Genomic DNA, 19,870 nt, shown 5'->3' on the forward strand with positions numbered 1-19,870 from the left:
AATTACAATCCTAGGTAAGACTGGTCGGTATCTTTCATGCTTTTCTATAATGGGTTTTCACCATTTGTAATTTTAAATACCGGATTTGAGTTTATTTTTCACAAATATTTCCTAAGTATTATTGCTTGGAGAAAGAAAAAATAAACATACCAAATTTGGATATTGAAGACATACGTAAAAATAACTGGCATTCCACCGAATTTGAACTCGGATCGCTGGATTCAGAGTCCAGAGTGCTAACCATTACACCATGGAACCCATTGATTGTTTTTATCTAATGCAAATCAATTGTACTATATAAAACAGAAGCTTAATCTACATCTTGTGGATTACAGAAAGATCAATCTATTGTTTATTCGTAAGTATGAACAATATATTGTTTCTTTTCAATTTCGCACAAAGCTACTCGAGGTCTATCTGCGCTAGCCGTCCCTAATTTTCCAGTAAAAGACTAGAGGGAAGGCAGCTAGTCATCACCACCCACCGCCAAGACTTGGTCTACTCTTTTACGAACGAATAGTGTAATTCACTATTATGCCCTCAAGTCTAGGAGGGTGGAGCATATTTGGCGCGACGCGGATGCGAACCAGCGACCCTCAGACTACGAGTCGAATGTTTTAACCAACCTGGCCATGTCATGCTCTACAGAACGTTAAAGCTGATTTTCTTTAACAATATAAAATGAAACATATGAAAAACGAATATTTCTTTCGCATATACATCTGCCTCCTGATTGCAAATCTCCGAAATCTTAAAACTAGATTCCGTTTTACATACCCGTCGTGGGCAATTTTGTTGCTTTGTGCTTCATAGCGGACAATCAAATGAACAGCATCTGCATACGTGCAACATTCCATCTCGAAACACATAGGTTGTTTCCTGACTTCACTGTCATAATTTGCAATTATTTCTTAAGCCTACGCCACTGCTGGAAGGTTCAATAAAATTAGAGAAACAAGAGTAAATACCACTTATGTTATTATCAACATAAATTATATAAGAGAAAAGAGAACGTCCATTATATCAGTTTTTGTTGGTTTATATTTCTATATACAACAGATTCTTTCATTTTACGATCTAAAACTGATGTCTCTACTGAGTACTTTACACGTAACTGGGCAATACGTCTTTCGTATCACAATTCTCTTTGTCATTTATTGCACGTCTGCTTTGTCTATATCCTGCAAATATTCAATGATAAGTTTTTCAAAGGTCTCCCAGATTCTACATTGCAGATAACATTATATTCTACGTATTCTAAAATATATATCACTTTGTTAAACACTTTCCTCTCGTATTTGACTAGTTAACAAAACCCAAGTCTCAACTCTGACATTTCACACTTCCTTTTTATTCCCGTTTATCTCCTTAGAAGAACGGTCAGCCGACTAAAGCAGATTATTTTATGTCTAAGCATTTACGAATTCTTTGTTTTTAGGTATCACAAAAATAACTCTTCAACGTTTACGTGATTTTCTCAATACATTTAGATTCAATCATTTGTGTTTCGTAAACAAACGGGGATATTGATCTGTTATTAGCGAAATGAAACCAATAATAAAATACGTTTCTGTAAATGTAACTTGAATTTATTGAAAAATACACACAAACAAACATCAACTGTCCTGTTCACGACAATCCGTAATTTTTACGTCATTTAACACGTTCGGATTGCCATCTATAAACTTGAAGAGAAGTAAATGTGTAAAACCATTAAACGACACTTTTTAATGATATCGGCATTAAATGGACGATGATTTATTTCTCTGTGTCAGTTCCCAAGTAACAGTAGAGACTCACGTAAGTAATTCTTTTAATCTGTAATCTTCCATTACATTACTGACAAGAAGAATAGTTCATTATAGCACTGGTCTTGCTATATGTATTATCAGTTGATATACGAATTTAAAATGGACTTCTTCACGAGCTTTCTAAGTATATTCGTATATTTTCACTTGTGTATTTCTTTTTTACCACTTCGGATCTTTTACCAGCTGGCGGTAAAGATGAGTTTAGTAGAATTAAATGATTGTGTTGTGTAAACGTGTCTTGACAATTACGTTAAGTGTTAAAAACCTTTTGCTGCTTAACATATTTCTCCTCTCAAATTGGCTCTATTCAACTTTAATGGCGTTTACAGAAATGAAACACACCAAATAAAATGAAAAATATCTTTTCGTACTTACGAACTGTATAAATATCGTTTTAACGAGATTCTTCGTAACATATACTGTAAAACGTTTGAAAAATCTATTTAAAATGCTTGGAAACACGAGAAACATACAAAGCGAAAGCAATTACAATCCTAGGTAAGACTGGTCGGTATCTTTCATGCTTTTCTATAATGGGTTTCACCATTTGTAATTTTAAATACCGGTTTGGTTAATTCTCTAAATCTCTTCCTAAAAGTATTATTGCTGGAGAAGAAAAATAAAACATACCAAAATTTGGATATTGAAGACATACGTTAAATAACTGTAGGTTCCACCGAGATTTGAACTCGGATCGCTGGATTCAAGTCCAGGAGTGCTAACCATTACACCATGGAACCCATTATTGTTTTCTAATGCAAAACAATTGTACTATATAAGCAGAGAGAAAATAATCTACATCTTGTGGATTACAGAAACAGTCAATCTATTGTTATTCAATAATTATGAACAATATATTGTTTCTTTTGAAATTTCGCACAAAGCTTCTCGAGGGCTATCTGTGCTAGCCGTCCTAATTTCCAGTAAAGACTAGAAGGCAGCTAGTCATCACCACCCACCGCAAACTCTTGGGCTACTCTTTTACGAACGAATAGTGGAATTCACCATTACGCCCCAAGGCTAGGAGGGTGGAGCATATTTGGCGGCGCGACATGGATGCGAACCCGCGACCCTCAGACTACAGGTCGAATGTTTTAACCCACCTGGCCATGTAATGCTCTACAGAACGTTAAAGCTGATTTTCTTTAACAATATAAAATGAAACATATGAAAAACGAATATTTCTTTCGCATTAACCACATCTGCCTCCTGATTGCAAATCTCCGAAATCTTAAAACTCTAGATTCCGTTTTACATACCCGTCGTGGGCAATTTTGTTGCTTTGTGCTTCATAGCGAACAATCAAATGAACAACATCTGCATACGTGCAACATTCCATCTCGAAACACACGTAGGTTGTTTCCTGACTTCACTTTCATAATTTGCAATTATTTCTAAGCCTACGCCACTGCTGGAAAGTTCAATAAAATTAGAGAAACAAGAGTAAATACCACTTTATGTTATTATCTAACATAAATTATATAGAAGAAAAAGAGAGAACGTCCATTATATCAGTTTTTGTTGGTTTATATTTCTATATACAACAGATTCTTTCATTTTACGATCTAAGAAGCTGATGTCTCTACTGAGTACTTTACACGTAACTGGGCACAATGTCTTTCGTATATCACAATTCTCTTTGTCATTTACTGCACGTCTGCTTTGTCTATATCCTGCAAATATTCAATGATAAGTTTTTTCAAAGGGTCTCCCAGATTCTACATTGCAGATAACATTATATTCTACGTATTCTAAAGAGTATATATCCTTTGTTAAACACTTTCCTCTCGTATTTGACTAGTTAACAAAACCCAAGTCTCCAACTCTGACATTTCACACTTCCTTTTTATTCCCGTTTATCTCCTTAGAAGAACGGTCAGCCGACTAAAGCAGATTATTTTATGTCTAGTTTAGCATTTACGAATTCTTTGTTTTAGGTATCACAAAAAATAACTCTTCAACGTTTACGTGATTTTCTCAATACATTTAGATTCAATCATTTATGTTTCGTAAACAAATGGGGATATTGATCTGTTATTAGCGAAATGAAACCAATAATAAAATAAGTTTCTGTAAATGTAACTTGAATTTATTGAAAAATACACACAAACAAACATCAACTGTCCTGCATTCACAAATAACCACGTAATTTTACGTCATTTAACACGTTCCGGATTAGCCATCTATAAACTTGAAGAGAAGTAAATGTAAAAACCATTAAACGACACTTTTATTAATGATATCGGCATTAAATGGACGATGATTTATTTCTCTGTGTCAGTTCCACAGTAACAGTAGAGACTCACGTAAGTAATCTTTTTTAATCTGTAATCTTCCATTACATTACTGACAAGAAGAATAGTTCATTATAGCACTGGTCTTGCTATATGTATTATCAGTTGATATACGAATTTAAAATGGACTTCTTCACGAGATTTCTAAGTATATTCGAATATTTTCACTTCTGTATTTCTTTTACCACTTCGGATCTTTTACCAGCTGGCGGTAAAGATGAGTTTAGTAAAATTAAATGATTGTGTTGTGTAAACGTGTCTTGAAAATTACGTTAAGTGTTAAAAACCTTTTGCTGCTTAACATATTTCTCCTCTCAAATTTGGCTCTATTCACTTTAATGGCGTTTACAGAAATGAAAAACACACCAAAATAAAATGAAAAATATCTTTTCGTACTTATGAACTGTATAAATATCGTATTCACAAGATTCTTCGTAGATATATTGTAAAACGTTTGAAAAACCCTACTTAAAATGCTTGTAGGAAACACGAGAAACATACAAAGCGAAAGCAATTACAATCCTAGGTAAGACTGGTCGGTATCTTTCATGCTTTTCTATAATGGGTTTTCACCATTTGTAATTTTAAATACCGGATTTGAGTTTATTCTCCTAAATCTTTGCCTAAAGTATTATTGCTTGGAGAAGAAAAATAAAACATACCAAAATTTGGATATTGAAGACATATAAAACAACTGTAGGTTCCACCGAGATTTGAACTCGGATCGCTGGATTCAAAGTCCAGAGTGCTAACCATTACACCATGGAACCCATTAATTGATTTTTCTAATGCAAAACAATTGTACTATATAGGCCGGGAGAAAAATAATCTACATCTTGTGGATTACGAAACAGTCAATCTATTTTTATTCAATAATTATGAACAATATATTGTTTCTTTTAGAATTTCGCACAAAGCTTCTCGAGGGCTATCTGTGCTAGCCGTCCCTAATTTCCCAGTAAAAGACTAGAAAGAAGGCAGCTAGTCATCACCACCCACCGCAAACTCTTGGGCTACTCTTTCACCAAGAATAGTGGAATTCACCATTACGCCCCAAGGCTAAAAGGGTGGAGCATATTTGGCGCGACGCGGATGCGAACCCGCGACCCTCAGACTACGAGTGGAATGATTTAACCCACCTGGCCATGTCATGTTTTACAAAACGTTAAAGCTGATTTTCTTTAACAATATAAAATGAAACATATGAAAAACGAATATTTCTTTCGCATTAACCACATCTGCCTCCTGATTGCAAATCTCCGAAATCTTAAAACTCTAGATTCCGTTTTACATACCCGTCGTGGGCAATTTTGTTGCTTTGTGCTTCATAGCGAACAATCAAATGAACAACATCTGCATACGTGCAACATTCCATCTCGAAACACGTAGGTTGTTTCCTGACTTCACTTTCATAATTTGCAATTATTTCTTAAGCCTACGCCACTGCTGGAAAGTTCAATAAAATTAGAGAAACAAGAGTAAATACCACTTATGTTATTATCTAACATAAATTATATAAAGAGAAAAAGAGAACGTCCATTATATCAGTTTTGTTGGTTTATATTTCTATATACAACAGATTCTTTCATTTTACGATCTAAGAAACTGATGTCTCTACTGAGTACTTTACACGTAACTGGGCAATACGTCTTTCGTATATCACAATTCTCTTTGTCATTTACTGCACGTCTGCTTTGTCTATATCCTGCAAATATTCAATGATAAGTTTTTCAAAGGGTCTCCCAGATTCTACATTGCAGATAACATTATATTCTACGTATTCTAAAGAGTATATATCCTTTGTTAAACACTTTCCTCTCGTATTTGACTAGTTAACAAAACCCAAGTCTCCAACTCTGACATTTCACACTTCCTTTTTTATTCCGTTTATCTCCTTAGAAGAACGGTCAGCCGACTAAAGCAGATTATTTTATGTCTAGTTTAGCATTTAAGAATTCTTTTGTTTTAGGTATCACAAAAAATAACTCTTCAACGTTTACGTGATTTTCTCAATACATTTAGATTCAATCATTTATGTTTCGTAAACAAATGGGGATATTGAACTGTTATTAGCGAAATGAAACCAATAATAAAATAAGTTTCTGTAAATGTAACTTGAATTTATTGAAAAATACACACAAACAAACATCAACTGTCCTGCATTCACAACAATCCACGTAATTTTACGTCATTTAACACGTTCCGGATTAGCCATCTATAAACTTGAAGAGAAGTAAATGTGTAAAAACCATTAAACGACACTTTTATTAATGATATCGGCATTAAATGTACGATGATTTATTCCTCTGTGTCAGTTCCCAAGTAACAGTAGAGACTCACGTAAGTAATCTTTTTTAATCTGTAATCTTCCATTACATTACTGACAAGAAGAATAGTTCATTATAGCACTGGTCTTGCTATATGTATTATCAGTTGATATACGAATTTAAAATGGACTTCTTCACGAGATTTCTAAGTATATTCGAATATTTTCACTTCTGTATTTCTTTTTACCACTTCGGATCTTTTACCAGCTGGCGGTAAAGATGAGTTTAGTAGAATTAAATGATTGTGTTGCGTAAACGTGTCTTGAAAATTACGTGAAGTGTTAAAAACCTTTTGCTGCTTAACATATTTCTCCTCTCAAATTTGGCTCTATTCACTTTAATGGCGTTTACAGAAATGAAAAACACACCAAAATAAAATGAAAATATCTTTTCGTACTTATGAACTGTATAAATATCGTATTTACGAGATTCTTCGTAGATATATTGTAAAACGTTTGAAAAACCTACTTAAAATGCTTGTAGGAAACACGAGAAACATACAAAGCGAAAGCAATTACAATCCTAGGTAAGACTGGTCGGTATCTTTCATGCTTTTCTATAATGGGTTTTCACCATTTGTAATTTTAAATACCGGATTTGAGTTTATTCTCCTAAATCTTTTCCTAAAGTATTATTGCTTGAGAAGAAAAATAAAACATACCAAAATTTGGATATTAAAGACATATGTAAAACAACTGTAGGTTCCACCGAGATTTGAACTCGGATCGCTGGATTCAAAGTCCAGAGTGCTAACCATTACACCATGGAACCCATTAATTGATTTTTTCTAATGCAAATCAATTGTACTATATAACGCAGAGAAAATTAATCTTGCATCTTGTGGATTACGAAACAGTCAATCTATTGTTATTCAATAATTATGAACAATATATTGTTTCTTTTGGAATTTCGCACAAAGCTACTCGAGGGCTATCTGTGCTAGCCGTCCCTAATTTTGCAGTAAAAGACTAGAAGGAAGGCACTAGTCATCACCACCCAGCGCCAACTCTTAGGCTACTCTTTTAGGAACGAATAATGGAATTCACTATTACGCCCCCAAGACTAGGAGGGTGGAGCATATTTGGCGCGACGCGGATGCGAATCCGCGTCCCTCAGACTACGAGTCGAATGTTTTAACCCACCTGGCCATGTCATGCTCTACAGAACGTTAAAGCTGATTTTTTTTTAACAATATAAAATGAAACATATGAAAAACGAATATTTCTTTTGCATTAACCACATCTGCCTCCTGATTGCAAACCTCCGAAATCTTAAAACTCTAGATTCCGTTTTACATACCCGTCGTGGGCAGAAAAAGACAATTTTGTTGCTTTGTGCTTCATAGCGAACAATCAAATGAACAACATCTGCATACGTGCAACATTCCATCTCGAAACACGTAGGTTGTTTCCTGACTTCACTGTCATAATTTGCAATTATTTCTTAAGCCTACGCCACTGCTGGAAAGTTCAATAAAATTAGAGAAACAAGAGTAAATACCACTTATGTTATTATCTAACATAAATTATATAAAGAGAAAAGAGAACGTCCATTATATCAGTTTTGTTGGTTTATATTTCTATATACAACAGATTCTTTCATTTTACGATCTAAGAAACTGATGTCTCTACTGAGTACTTTACACGTAACTGGGCAATCCGTCTTTCGTATATCACAATTCTCGTTGTCATTTATTGCACATCTCCTTTGTCTATATCCTGCAAATATTCAATGATAAGTTTTTCCAAAGGTCTCCCAGATTATACATTGCAGATAACATTAAAATTTACGTATTCTAAAATAGTATATGATATCCTTTGTTAAACACTTTCCTCTCGTATTTCACTAGTTAACAAAACCCAAGTCTCCAACTCTGACATTTCACACTTCCTTTTTATTCCCGTTTATCTTTTTAGAAGAACGGTCAGCCGACTAAAGCAGATTATTTTATGTCTAGTTTAGCATTTAAGAATTCTTTGTTTTTAGGTATCACAAAAAATAACTCTTCAACGTTTACGTGATTTTCTCAATACATTTAGATTCAATCATTTGTGTTTCGTAAACAAACGGGGATATTGATCTGTTATTAGCGAAATGAAACCAATAATAAAATACGTTTTTGTAAATATAACTTGAATTTAATGAAAAATTACACACAAACAAACATCAACTGTCCTGCATTCACAACAATCCACGTAATTTTTACGTCATTTAACACGTTCCGGATTAGCCATCTATAAACTTGAAGAGAAGTAAATGTGTAAAAACCATTAAACGACACTTTTATTAATGATATCGGCATTAAATGGACGATGATTTATTTCTCTGTGTCAGTTCCAAGTAACAGTAGAGACTCACGTAAGTAATCTTTTTTAATCTGTAATCTTCCATTACATTACTGACAAGAAGAATAGTTCATTATAGCACTGGTCTTGCTATATGTATTATCAGTTGATATACGAATTTAAAATGGACTTCTTCACGAGATTTCTAAGTATATTCGTATATTTTCACTTCTGTATTTCTTTTACCACTTCGGATCTTTTACCAGCTGGCGGTAAAGATGAGTTTAGTAGAATTAAATGATTGTGTTGCGTAAACGTGTCTTGAAAATTACGTTAAGTGTTAAAAACCTTTTGCTGCTTAACATATTTCTCCTCTCAAATTTGGCTCTATTCAATTTAATGGCGTTTACAGAAATGAGAAACACACCAAAATAAAATGAAAATATCTTTTCGTACTTACCAACTGTATAAATATCGTTTTAACGAGATTCTTCGTAACATATATTGCAAAACGTTTGAAAAATCCTACTTAAAATGCTTGTAGGAAACACGAGAAACATACAAAGCGAAAGCAATTACAATCCTAGGTAAGACTGGTCGGTATCTTTCATGCTTTTCTATAATGGGTTTTCACCATTTGTAATTTTAAATACCGGATTTGAGTTTATTCTCCTAAATCTGTTCCTAAAGTATTATTGCTTGGAGAAGAAAAATAAAACATACCAAAATTTGGATATTGAAGACATACGTAAAACAACTGTAGGTTCCACCGAGATTTGAACTCGGATCGCTGGATTCAAAGTCCAGAGTGCTAACCATTACACCATGGAACCCATTAATTGTCTGTTCTAATGCAAAACAATTGTACTATATAAAGCAGAGAAAAATAATCTACATCTTGTGGATTACGAAACAGTCAATCTATTGTTATTCAATAATTATGAACAATATATTGTTTCTTTTGGAATTTCGCACAAAGCTACTCGAGGGCTATCTGCGCTAGCCGTCCCTAATTTTGCAGTAAAAGACTAGAAAGAAGGCAGCTAGTCATCACCACCCACCGCCAACTCTTGGGCTACTCTTTTACGAACGAATAGTGGAATTCACTATTACGCCCCCAAGGCTAGGAGGGTGGAGCATATTTGGCGCGACGCGGATGCGAACCCGCGACCCTCAGACTACGAGTCGAATGTTTTAACCCACCTGGCCATGTCATGCTCTACAGAACGTTAAAGCTGATTTTCTTTAACAATATAAAATGAAACATATGAAAAACGAATATTTCTTTCGCATTAACCACATCTGCCTCCTGATTGCAAATCTCGAAATCTTAAAACTCTAGATTCCGTTTTACATAACGTCGTGGGCAATTTTGTTGCTTTGTGCTTCATAGCGAACAATCAAATGAACAACATCTGCATACGTGCAACATTCCATCTCGAAACACATAGGTTGTTTCCTGACTTCACTGTCATAATTTGCAATTATTTCTTAAGCCTACGCCACTGCTGGAAGGTTCAATAAAATTAGAGAAACAAGAGTAAATACCACTTATGTTATTATCTAACATAAATTATATAAAGAGAAAAGAGAGAACGTCCATTATATCAGTTTTTGTTGGTTTATATTTCTATATACAACAGATTCTTTCATTTTACGATCTAAGAAACTGATGTCTCTACTGAGTACTTTACACGTAACTGGGCAATCCGTCTTTCGTATATCACAATTCTCGTTGTCATTTATTGCACGTCTGCTTTGTCTATATCCTGCAAATATTCAATGATAAGTTTTTCAAAGGGTCTCCCAGATTCTACATTGCAGATAACATTATATTCTACGTATTCTAAAGAGTATATGATATACTTTGTTAAATACTTTCCTCTCGTATTTGACTAGTTAACAAAACCCAAGTCTCTAACTCTGACATTTCACACTTCCTTTTTATTCCCGTTTATCTCCTTAGAAGAACGGTCAGCCGACTAAAGCAGATTATTTTATGTCTAGTTTAGCATTTACGAATTCTTTGTTTTTAGGTATCACAAAAATAACTCTTCAACGTTTACGTGATTTTCTCAATACATTTAGATTCAATCATTTGTGTTTCGTAAACAAACGGGGATATTGATCTGTTATTAGCGAAATGAAACCAATAATAAAATACGTTTCTGTAAATGTAACTTGAATTTAATGAAAAATTACACACAAACAAACATCAACTGTCCTGCATTCACGACAATCCACGTAATTTTTACGTCATTTAACACGTTCCGGATTAGCCATCTATAAACTTGAAGCCATCTATAAACTTGAAGTAAATGTGTAAAACCATTAAACGACACTTTTATTAATGATATCGGCATTAAATGGACGATGATTTATTTCTCTGTGTCAGTTCCACAGTAACAGTAGAGACTCACGTAAGTAATCTTTTTAATCTATAATCTTCCATTACATTACTGACAAGAAGAATAGTTCATTATAGCACTGGTCTTGCTATATGTATTATCAGTTGATATACGAATTTAAAATGGACTTCTTCACGAGCTTTCTAAGTATATTCGTATATTTTCACTTGTGTATTTCTTTTTACCACTTCGGATCTTTTACCAGCTGGCGGTAAAGATGAGTTTAGTAGAATTAAATGATTGTGTTGTGTAAACGTGTCTTGACAATTACGTTAAGTGTTAAAAACCTTTTGCTGCTTAACATATTTCTCCTCTCAAATTTGGCTCTATTCACTTTAATGGCGTTTACAGAAATGAAAAACACACCAAAATAAAATGAAAAATATCTTTTCGTACTTATGAACTGTATAAATATCGTGTTCACGAGATTCTTCGTAACATATACTGTAAAACGTTTGAAAAACCCTACTTAAAATGCTTGTAGGAAACACGAGAAACATACAAAGCGAAAGCAATTACAATCCTAGGTAAGACTGGTCGGTATCTTTCATGCTTTTCTATAATGGGTTTTCACCATTTGTAATTTTAAATACCGGATTTGAGTTTATTCTCCTAAATCTTTTCCTAAAGTATTATTGCTTGGAGAAGAAAAATAAAACATACCAAAATTTGGATGTTGAAGACATACGTAAATCAACTGTAGGTTCCACCGAGATTTGAACTCGGATCGCTGGATTCAAAGTCCAGAGTGCTAACCATTACACCATGGAACCCATTAATTGTCTGTTCTAATGCAAAACAATTGTACTATATAAAGCAGAGAAAATTAATCTACATCTTGTGGATTACGAAACAGTCAATCTATTGTTATTCAATAATTATGAACAATATATTGTTTCTTTTGGAATTTCGCACAAAGCTACTCGAGGGCTATCTGCGCTAGCCGTCCCTAATTTTGCAGTAAAAGACTAGAGGGAAGGCAGCTAGTCATCACCGCCCACCGCAAACTCTTGGGCTACTCTTTCACGAACGAATAGTGGAATTCACTATTACGCCCCCAAGGCTAGGAGGGTGGAGCATATTTGGCGCGACGCGGATGCGAACCCGCGACCCTCAGACTACGAGTCGAATGTTTTAACCCACCTGGCCATGTCATGCTCTACAGAACGTTAAAGCTGATTTTCTTTAACAATATAAAATGAAACATATGAAAAACGAATATTTCTTTCGCATTAACCACATCTGCCTCCTGATTGCAAATCTCAAAACTCTAGATTCCGTTTTACATACCCGTCGTGGGCAGAACAAAGACAATCAATTTTGTTGCTTTGTGCTTCATAGCGAACAATCAAATGAACAACATCTGCATACGTGCAACATTCCATCTCGAAACACATAGGTTGTTATCTGAATTCACTGTCATAATTTGCAATTATTTCTTAAGCCTACGCCACTGCTGGAAGGTTCAATAAAATTAGAGAAACAAGAGTAAATACCACTTATGTTATTATCTAACATAAATTATATAAAGAGAAAAGAGAGAACGTCCATTATATCAGTTTTTGTTGGTTTATATTTCTATATACAACAGATTCTTTCATTTTACGATCTAAGAAACTGATGTCTCTACTGAGTACTTTACACGTAACTGGGCAATACGTCTTTCGTATATCACAATTCTCGTTGTCATTTATTGCACGTCTGCTTTGTCTATATCCTGCAAATATTCAATGATAAGTTTTTCAAAGGGTCTCCCAGATTCTACATTGCAGATAACATTATATTCTACGTATTCTAAAGAGTATATATATCCTTTGTTAAACACTTTCCTCTCGTATTTGACGAGTTAACAAAACCCAAGTCTCTAACTCTGACATTTCACACTTCCTTTTTATTCCCGTTTATCTCCTTAGAAGAACGGTCAGCCGACTAAAGCAGATTATTTTATGTCTAGTTTAGCATTTACGAATTCTTTGTTTTAGGTATCACAAAAAAAACTCTTCAACGTTTACGTGATTTTCTCAATACATTTAGATTCAATCATTTGTGTTTCGTAAACAAACGGGGATATTGATCTGTTATTAGCGAAATGAAACCAATAATAAAATACGTTTCTGTAAATGTAACTTGAATTTATTGAAAAATTACACACAAACAAACATCAACTGTCCTGCATTCACGACAATCCACGTAATTTTTACGTCATTTAACACGTTCCGGATTAGCCATCTATAAACTTGAAGAGAAGTAAATGTGTAAAAACCATTAAACGACACTTTTATTAATGATATCGGCATTAAATGGACGATGATTTATTTCTCTGTGTCAGTTCCACAGTAACAGTAGAGACTCACGTAAGTAATCATTTTTAATCTGTAATCTTCCATTACATTACTGACAAGAAGAATAGTTCATTATAGCACTGGTCTTGCTATATGTATTATCAGTTGATATACGAATTTAAAATGGACTTCTTCACGAGATTTCTAAGTATATTCGTATATTTTCACTTGTGTATTTCTTTTACCACTTCGGATCTTTTACCAGCTGGCGGTAAAGATGAGTTTAGTAGAATTAAATGATTGTGTTGTGTAAACTGGTCTTGACAATTACGTTAAGTGTTAAAAATCTTTTGCTGCTTAACATATTTCTCCTCTCAAATTTGGCTCTATTCACTTTAATGGCGTTTACAGAAATGAAAAACACACCAAAATAAAATGAAAAATATCTTTTCGTACTTATGAACTGTATAAATATCGTGTTCACGAGATTCTTCGTAACATATATTGTAAAACGTTTGAAAAACCCTACTTAAAATGCTTGTAGGAAACACGAGAAACATACAAAGCGAAAGCAATTACAATCCTAGGTAAGACTGGTAGGTATCTTTCATGCTTTTCTATAATGGATTTTCACCATTTGTTATTTTAAATACCGGATTTGAGTTTATTCTCCTAAATCTCTTCCTAAAGTATTATTGCTTTTAAAAGAAAAATAAAACATACGAAAATTTGGATATTGAGGACATACGTGAAACAAATGTAGGATTGTTCAAATGAGATTTGAACTCGGATCGCTAGATTCATAGTCCAGAGTGCTAACCATTCCACCATGGAACCATTTATTATCTATTCTAATACAAAACAATTGTACTATATAAAGCAGAGAAAATTAATCTTGCATCTTGTGGATTACGAAACAGTCAATCTATTGTTATTCAATAATTATGAACAACATATTGTTTCTTTTGGAATTTCGCACAAAGCTACTCGAGGGCTATCTGCGCTAGCCGTCCCTAATTTTGCAGTAAAAGACTAGAGGGAAGGCAGCTAGTCATCACCGCCCACCGCAAACTCTTCGGCTACTCTTTCACGAACGAATAGTGGAATACACTATTACGCCCCGAAGGCTAGGAGGGTGGAGCATATTTGGCGCGACGCGGATGCGAACCCGCGACCCTCAGACTACGAGTCGAATGTTTTAACCCACCTGGCCATCTCATGCTCTACAGAACGTTAAAGCTGATTTTCTTTAACCATATAAAATGAAAAATATGAACGACGAATATTTCTTTCGCATTAACCACATCTGCCTCCTGATTGCAAATCTCCGAAATCTTAAAACTCTAGATTCCGTTTTACATACCCGTCGTGGGCAGAACAAAGACAATCAATTTTGTTGCTTTGTGCTTCGTAGCGAACAAACAAATGAACAATATCTGCATACGTGCAACATTCCATCTCGAAACACATAGGTTTATTTCTGAATTCACTGTCATAATTTGCAATTATTTCTTAAGCCTACGCCACTGCTGGAAGGTTCAATAAAATTAGAGAAACAAGAGTAAATACCACTTATGTTATTATCTAACATAAATTATATAAAGAGAAACAAGAGAACGTCCATTATATCGGTTTTTGTCGGTTTATATTTTTATATACAACTGATTCTTTCATTTTACGATCTAAGAAACTGATGCCTCTACTGAGTACTTTACACGTAACTGGGCAATCCGTCTTTCGTATATCACAATTCTCGTTGTCATTTATTGCACGTCTGCTTTGTCTATATCCTGCAAATATTCAATGATAAGTTTTTCCAAGGGTCTCCCAGATTCTACATTGCAGATAACATTATATTCTACGTATTCTAAAGAGTATATGATATCCTTTGTTAAACACTTTCCTCTCGTATTTGTCGAGTTAACGAAACCCAAGTATCTAACTCTGACATTTCACACTTCCTTTATATTCCCGTTTATCTCCTTAGAAGAACGGTCAGCCGACTAAAGCAGATTATTTTATGTCTAGTTTAGCATTTACGAATTCTTTGTTTTTAGGTATCACAAAAAATAACTCTTCAACGTTTACGTGATTTTCTCAATACATTTAGATTCAATCATTTGTGTTTCGTAAACAAACGGGGATATTGATCTGTTATTAGCGAAATGAAACCAATAATAAAATACGTTTCTGTAAATGTAACTTGAATTTAATGAAAAATTACACACAAACAAACATCAACTGTCCTGCATTCACGACAATCCACGTAATTTTTACGTCATTTAACACGTTCCGGATTAGCCATCTATAAACTTGAAGAGAAGTAAATGTGTAAAAACCATTAAACGACACTTTTATTAATGATATCGGCATTAAATGGACGATGATTTATTTCTCTGTGTCAGTTCCACAGTAACAGTAGAGACTCACGTAAGTAATCTTTTTAATCTATAATCTTCCATTACATTACTGGCAAGAAGAATAGTTCATTATAGCACTGGTCTTGCTATATGTATTATCAGTTGATATACGAATTTAAAATGGACTTCTTCACGAGCTGTCTAAGTATATTCGTATATTTTCACTTGTGTATTTCTTTTCACCACTTCGGATCTTTTACCAGCTGGCGGTAAAGATGAGTTTAGTAGAATTAAATGATTGTGTTGTGTAAACTTGTCTTGACAATTACGTTAAGTGTTAAAAACCTTTTGCTGCTTAACATATTTCTCCTCTCAAATTTGGCTCTATTCACTTTAATGGCGTTTACAGAAATGAAAAACACACCAAAATAAAATGAAAAATATCTTTTCGTACTTATGAACTGTATAAATATCGTGTTCACGAGATTCTTCGTAACATATACTGTAAAACGTTTGAAAAACCCTACTTAAAATGCTTGTAGGAAACACGAGAAACATACAAAGCGAAAGCAATTACAATCCTAGGTAAGACTGGTCGGTATCTTTCATGCTTTTCTATAATGGGTTTTCACCATTTGTAATTTTAAATACCGGATTTGAGTTTATTCTCCTAAATCTCTTCCTAAAGTATTATTGCTTGGAGAAGAAAAATAAAACATACCAAAATTTGGATATTGAAGACATACGTAAAACAACTGTAGGTTCCACCGAGATTTGAACTCGGATCGCTGGATTCAAAGTCCAGAGTGCTAACCATTACACCATGGAACCCATTTATTATCTATTCTAATACAAAACAATTGTACTATATAAAGCAGAGAAAATTAATCTTGCATCTTGTGGATTACGAAACAGTCAATCTTTTGTTATTCAATAATTATGAACAAAATATTGTTTATTTTGGAATTTCGCACAAAGCTACTCGAACGCTATCTTCGCTAGCCGACCCTAATTTTGCAGTAAAAGACTAGAGGGAAGGCAGCCAGTCATCACCACCAACCGCCAACTCATGGGCTACTCTTTTACGAACGAATAGTGTAATTCACTATTACGATTTCATTGCTAGGAGGGTGGAGCATATTTGGCGCGACGCGGATGCGAACCCGCGACCCTCAGACTACGAGTCGAATGTTTTAACCCACCTGGCCATCTCATGCTCTACAGAACGTTAAAGCTGATTTTCTTTAACCATATAAAATGAAAAATATGAACGACGAATATTTCTTTCGCATTAACCACATCTGCCTCCTGATTGCAAATCTCCGAAATCTTAAAACTCTAGATTCCCTTTTACATACCCGTCGTGGGCAGAAAAAAGACAATCAATTTTGTTGCTTTGTGCTTCGTAGCGAACAATCAAATGAACAACATCTGCATACGTGCAACATTCCATCTCGAAACACATAGGTTTTTATCTGAATTCACTGTCATAATTTGCAATTATTTCTTAAGCCTACGCCACTGCTGGAAGGTTCAATAAAATTAGAGAAACAAGAGTAAATACCACTTATGTTATTATCTAACATAAATTGTATAAAGAGAAACGAGAGAACGTCCATTATATCGGTTTTTGTTGGTTTATATTTTTATATACAAATGATTCTTTCATTTTACGATCTAAGAAACTGATGCCTCTACTGAGTACTTTACACGTAACTGGGCAATCCGTCTTTCGTATATCACAATTCCCGTTGTCATTTATTGCACGTCTGCTTTGTCTATATCCTGCAAATATTCAATGATAAGTTTTTCCAAGGGTCTCCCAGATTCTACATTGCAGATAACATTATATTCTACGTATTCTAAAGAGTATATGATATCCTTTGTTAAACACTTTCCTCTCGTATTTGACGAGTTAACGAAACCCAAGTCTCTAACTCTGACATTTCACACTTCCTTTTATTCCCGTTTATCTCCTTAGAAGAACGGTCAGCCGACTAAAGCAGATTATTTTATGTCTAGTTTAGCATTTACGAATTCTTTGTTTTTAGGTATCACAAAAAATAACTCTTCAACGTTTACGTGATTTTCTCAATACATTTAGATTCAATCATTTGTGTTTCGTAAACAAACGGGGATATTGATCTGTTATTAGCGAAATGAAACCAATAATAAAATACGTTTCTGTAAATGTAACTTGAATTTAATGAAAAATTACACACAAACAAACATCAACTGTCCTGCATTCACGACAATCCACGTAATTTTTACGTCATTTAACACGTTCCGGATTAGCCATCTATAAACTTGAAGAGAAGTAAATGTGTAAAAACCATTAAACGACACTTTTATTAATGATATCGGCATTAAATGGACGATGATTTATTTCTCTGTGTCAGTTCCACAGTAACAGTAGAGACTCACGTAAGTAATCTTTTTTAATCTATAATCTTCCATTACATTACTGGCAAGAAGAATAGTTCATTATAGCACTGGTCTTGCTATATGTATTATCAGTTGATATACGAATTTAAAATGGACTTCTTCACGAGCGTTCTATATATATATGCGTATATTTTCACTTGTGTATTTCTTTTTACCACTTCGGATCTTTTACCAGCTGGCGGTAAAGATGAGTTTAGTAAAATTAAATGATTGTGTTGTGTAAACGTGTCTTGACAATTACGTTAAGTGTTAAAAACCTTTTGCTGCTTAACATATTTCTCCTCTCAAATTTGGCTCTATTCAATTTAATGGCGTTTACAGAAATGAAAGACACACCAAAATAAAATAAAAAATATCTTTTCGTACTTATGAACTGTATAAATATCGTGTTCACGAGATTCTTCGTAACATATAATGGAAAACGTTTGAAAACCCCAATTTAAAATGCTTGTACGAGAAACATACAAAGCGAAAGCAATTACAATCCTAGGTAAGACTGGTCGGTATCTTTCATGCTTTTCTATAATGGGTTTTCACCATTTGTAATTTTAAATACCGGATTTGAGTTTATTCTCCTAAATCTCTTCCTGAAGTATTATTGCTTGGAGAAGAAAAATAAAACATACCAAAATTCTGATATTGAAGACGTACGTTAAATTCCACTGTAGGTTCCACCGAGATTTGAACTCGGATCGCTGGATTCAAAGTCCAGAGTGCTAACCATTACACCATGGAACCCATTTATTGACCATTCTAATAGACAACAGTTGTACGCAGAGAAAATTAATCTTGCATCTTGTGGATTACATAACAGTCTATCCATTGTTATTCAATAATTGTGAACTATATATTTTTATTAATTATATACGTATTGGTGAGAGATCATTGCAATAATTAACCCCTTTTGGATTTATCGAAAATTTACCTTTAATATATTCAAATCAGCAAAATACAGTTCATGTTATCTTCAAACATCCAGCATTTCTTCATGCTTCGAAATGCTTCTCGAAGGCTATCTGTGCTAACCGTCCCTAATTTAGCAGTGTGAGACTAGAGAGCAGTCAGCTAGTTATCACCTCCAATCCCCAGCTCTTGGCCTACTTTTTTACCAACCAATAGTGGGATTAACCGTAACATTAGAACGCCCCCACTGTTTGGTGGGGCGAGCATGTTTGGTGCGACCGGGATTAGAACTCGCATCCCTCAGACTACGAGTCGAATGTTTTAAACTACCTAGTGATGCCAGGACTTCTGGAAAGAGATTCGTTTGCAACTTCAATAGTTTGTATTAATGTTTCATCCAGTTTACGAATTGACTGTAAAGCTTCTATTGCCGTTTAACACAATCATAACTTAAATGTTGTTTGTAGTTAAACACAAAGGAATGTTTGTGCTCTGCCCACAAAGGGTATCGAAACGGAATTTTTAACATCACAAGTCCGCAATATGTCCAGGGTTGCTGATGAAGGGTAGAATACATCAGAACGACGCTTAGTAATTAGAGGTAAATTAAACTTAACTTGAATTTATCTTTAAAGTGTATAAGAAATCACCATCGGCTTATGTATTTACACTATTAAAAGGGAGGTTACAAAAATAAGGCACAGTGATGTAATATAACCAATCAAATTGTTGAATATATAGCATTTGAATAAAGT

General features: G+C 34.2%; 6 non-coding genes across 6 annotated transcripts; all 6 read right to left on the reverse strand.

Annotated features, from left to right (window-relative positions):
- Positions 1-4,803: 4,803 nt before the first annotated feature.
- On the reverse strand, positions 4,804-4,875 carry TRNAQ-UUG (transfer RNA glutamine (anticodon UUG)). The gene has a single exon. It is a non-coding gene; the product is annotated as a tRNA-Gln (tRNA).
- A 2,256-nt stretch (positions 4,876-7,131) lies between these two features.
- On the reverse strand, positions 7,132-7,203 carry TRNAQ-UUG (transfer RNA glutamine (anticodon UUG)). The gene has a single exon. It is a non-coding gene; the product is annotated as a tRNA-Gln (tRNA).
- A 2,275-nt stretch (positions 7,204-9,478) lies between these two features.
- Positions 9,479-9,550, reverse strand: TRNAQ-UUG (transfer RNA glutamine (anticodon UUG)). Its single transcript has one exon. It is a non-coding gene; the product is annotated as a tRNA-Gln (tRNA).
- Positions 9,551-11,826: 2,276 nt separating this feature from the next.
- Positions 11,827-11,898, reverse strand: TRNAQ-UUG (transfer RNA glutamine (anticodon UUG)). The gene has a single exon. It is a non-coding gene; the product is annotated as a tRNA-Gln (tRNA).
- Positions 11,899-16,526: 4,628 nt separating this feature from the next.
- TRNAQ-UUG (transfer RNA glutamine (anticodon UUG)) lies at positions 16,527-16,598 on the reverse strand. The gene has a single exon. It is a non-coding gene; the product is annotated as a tRNA-Gln (tRNA).
- A 2,280-nt stretch (positions 16,599-18,878) lies between these two features.
- TRNAQ-UUG (transfer RNA glutamine (anticodon UUG)) lies at positions 18,879-18,950 on the reverse strand. Its single transcript has one exon. It is a non-coding gene; the product is annotated as a tRNA-Gln (tRNA).
- Positions 18,951-19,870: the final 920 nt, after the last annotated feature.

Source organism: Tachypleus tridentatus, chromosome 1 (assembly GCF_004210375.1).
Source record: "Tachypleus tridentatus isolate NWPU-2018 chromosome 1, ASM421037v1, whole genome shotgun sequence".
Taxonomy (NCBI): domain Eukaryota; kingdom Metazoa; phylum Arthropoda; class Merostomata; order Xiphosura; family Limulidae; genus Tachypleus; species Tachypleus tridentatus.